At 33.1% G+C, this 3,466-nt stretch overlaps 1 pseudogene; it reads right to left on the bottom strand.

Moving 5' to 3' along the window:
* Positions 1–2,836: 2,836 nt before the first annotated feature.
* On the bottom strand, positions 2,837–3,156 carry LOC105819120 (annotated as a pseudogene).
* Positions 3,157–3,466: the final 310 nt, after the last annotated feature.

Genomic DNA, 3,466 nt, shown 5'->3' with positions numbered 1-3,466 from the left:
AATGCAAAACCTCAAATCCTTACAATGATATATAAGGTCATAAACAATCAGTTACACAGGTAATTGATTTCCCATTGTACCTCTAAACTCATCTCCTAGCCACTCCATCTTGTTCTTGTCCCAGTGGCCACATTGACCTGGCTATTCCTGGAACACTTCAGCCACAATCTTACCTCAGGGCCTCTGCATTTTCTATTGCCTTTGTCTAGAATTCTCTTCACCTAGACACTAGATATTCCCCAGATATAGCTCTACCTTCTTCTTCCAAGTGCTTACTAAAGAAATCATGATCTCATTTAGTTTTACCTTAGCACCCCATCTAAAATTTCACACAAACACAGATTTGCTTTTTTTATGTTACCTCAGCACTTATCAGTGTCAAACATATTATTTATTTTATTTATTTATCTTTAATATTTTTGTTTTTTATCAGCTAAAAGATAAGTTCCATGAGCACAGAGAATTCTTTCTTTTTAGTTCATTGCTATACCTCAGTTCCAAGAATAATGTCTGAAATATAATGGTGATCAAAAATGTTTTTGAATGGTTTATTTTCTTCACTGCTACAGTCCCAGAATTTAGAATAAAACCTGATATATAGAAGATGCCTAGTAAATATTTTTGAATGAAGGAATATCCTAAAATATCTATTACATTGTCTTGTACTTAGGAATCACTTGATAAATATTTGTTGGATTATTAAGTGAATATTTTTAAGAGTTTTTAAAAAATACTGTTCAGTTATATTTACTTAAATAATAATAATAATTTCCTTAAAAGTTAAGTCTGAATATCTTTAAAAAATGATTTAGGTAGGTTTCCTGTCTATTATTTTGATTTGTCTCCAAAATTAGAATGATGACTTTTTTCTAATTAATTGGTACACTAAGAATTTAACTATCAAGAAAATTATGTTTGTTGGATTCAAAATCTCTTGGAGATAGCAATGTTATTATGTGACATTAAAATAAAAAGCTACATAATTTTAGCTGAAAAAAATCAGAGGTTTGAGGGCCACCATCTGAAACAAGATAAATGAGATTTCTACCTGAGGAATGTCCCAGAAATAACATCTCAATTTCTTTGGCAACATTCACTTCACCATTTCCAGACTTTTATTAAGTAGAATGGTATTTCAGACATGAATTTATAGGAGCTGCTGTAAAGGCATACAATGACAAAAACTAAAATTAAGTTAATAAGTAACCATGTCTTTTCTTCCTTAATTAAAAATCTTATTTATATAAGCAGTGAGTGCCTCAGGACATTTACATTCTATTTTGTTATATTTCTTATTATGGGAATCATAAAAAATAAAATAAGCATTGATTGGATTTGTCATTCCCTGTAGAAAACATGAATGCACAATATATCCCATGCTAAATGCTAAAATGCCTATTCTGAAAACATCATTCTAAACATTTATTACACCAAATCCTCTCACTCTACTAAAACAAGTTTATTTGGAGATGATTTAAAGACCAAATATACAAAGTTTATGATTAATGTATGCTGCTGAATTTCTATCTTGAGAATTTAGTGCCATTACTGATTTTTATTTAATCTCAATGTTCTAGTGTGCTCATTTTACAAACCTTTTCTATAGGAAAAGGAAGAAAATAACAGAAGAATTCTCTAGTCTGGTCAGAGAGTTATCTTTTTTGTTGTGTTTTATATGTAAAATTTGGAGCAGTGATGACCTAGAAAATGGGAAATGCATGCTAATATGCAAAGTAAAGGATGTGCAAAAGGAGCCAGATGAGCTTCTCAAGGTACACACATTTTTCAATTACAAAGTTTTAATACTAGATCATTGTTTAAAATCCAAAAAGAGCAATGCAGAATTTTATGCAGAAGTAATTAAAATTCTTTCTCCTGAACCCCCTCCATCACCCCCATCTCTGCCATCCAACTTCCTTCTCTAGAGCCAACTATTATAAACAGTTTATACCCCTCCAGAACTTTTTCTATGTACATATTTTATACATTAATAAATGATTTTACACTATTTTACATGAAAGCTATTCTGAAACAATTCTTAAGTCGAAAAAGAAAGTCTTTGGCAACTTACATTATTATAAACATCACTTTTTAAAAGATGGGAGCAATGAAACACGAGCAACATTATCTGACAACATCAAATTATAAAAAAGAACATTTTTTTCTATGTAAATAGAATTCATCAAAATTTTCACATTGAAGAATTGTACTGAGCAAGTGAGTACCACAAGATTCCATTCAAAATGCTCATTACTTTAACAACTACAGAGGGTATGAAGTGGCAATGCACCTTTAGAACACATCAGGAGCACATCAGGATGCCTTGACTTCATCATGAGTCAGAAGACCTAGTTTTGTTACTTTTCAAGAGACTTATCCATATTACATGGTTAGATACATATATGGTAGGATTTTTAAAAAGTATTTTAAGATAATTCGTACTCATTTTGAAAATCAGATTGGTCTTAAAGATATTAGTTTGACAGAGGATATAGGTAATTAGTCTCAATTATTAACTTTATCCAGCAATAATATTCTCATTCCTCTAACTCCTCCAATATGTATGCACTTGCTCCACGCACTAGATTTTTTTTTTAATAAAAATAATTGGCACATTTTGGTAGGGGTGGAGGTTTTCCATTTCAAGGTTACATGTAGAATCTCCTCTTACTAATTATGTTCTAACATCGAAGACTACATAAAAATAAATTTTACTTTCCTTGAGTGATACTCAGATCACATTGATTGGAGTTTAGTGTTCCAAGATAAATATAACTTCTATTTCTTCACTTTTCTTAAGAGTTCAGCTTTTTATTGAACATGTTATAAAAGACTTTTAGTCAAAAAGACAAAAGCTCATGTTATCTTCAGACTCCTGATTCTTCTTTCGTTGCTTCCACTTTCTTCTCCTCAGCTGAGGCAGCAAGATCTCCTGCTGGTGCAGCACCAGCTGCTGGAGCAGGTCCACCAGCCCCTACATCACAAATGAGGCTTCCAATGTTGACATTGGCCAAGGCCTTTGCAAACACACCAGGTTCAACGTTTACAACAGCTACTTTAATGAGGGCATTGATCTGATCCTCCACAATGGTCACCCCATCGTCATGCAGAAATGAGGGCCCAGTAGATACCGGTGAGCTTAGAGACAGATGTCATGGGGAGGGCGATTCAGGGCAGGTGTGGTCCTGGTTGAAGGATGAAGGGAGGGCCTCCCCCCAAGACAGCCTTAGCTTCCTCAGAAGGACAGAGCACCTTGGTGGCAGCTGAAGAAAGCCTATTTCTTGAGCTCTTACTATGAACCAAGCTGTGCACTCACTCTTTAAAAAATACTGTCTTATTTAAATTTAATTTTAACAACAGTCCTAAAAGATAAGTACTTTTATTAATCCTACTTTAGAAATGATGAAACTGAGGCTTAAATCATTTGCTCAAAGCAAAGCAACAAGTAAATGAGAAAGCTGAGATT

This window comes from Propithecus coquereli, unplaced genomic scaffold (genome assembly GCF_000956105.1).
Source record: "Propithecus coquereli isolate 6110/MARCELLA unplaced genomic scaffold, Pcoq_1.0 Scaffold47, whole genome shotgun sequence".
Taxonomy (NCBI): Eukaryota; Metazoa; Chordata; class Mammalia; order Primates; family Indriidae; genus Propithecus; species Propithecus coquereli.
This window is presented reverse-complemented; position numbering and strand designations above follow the sequence as displayed.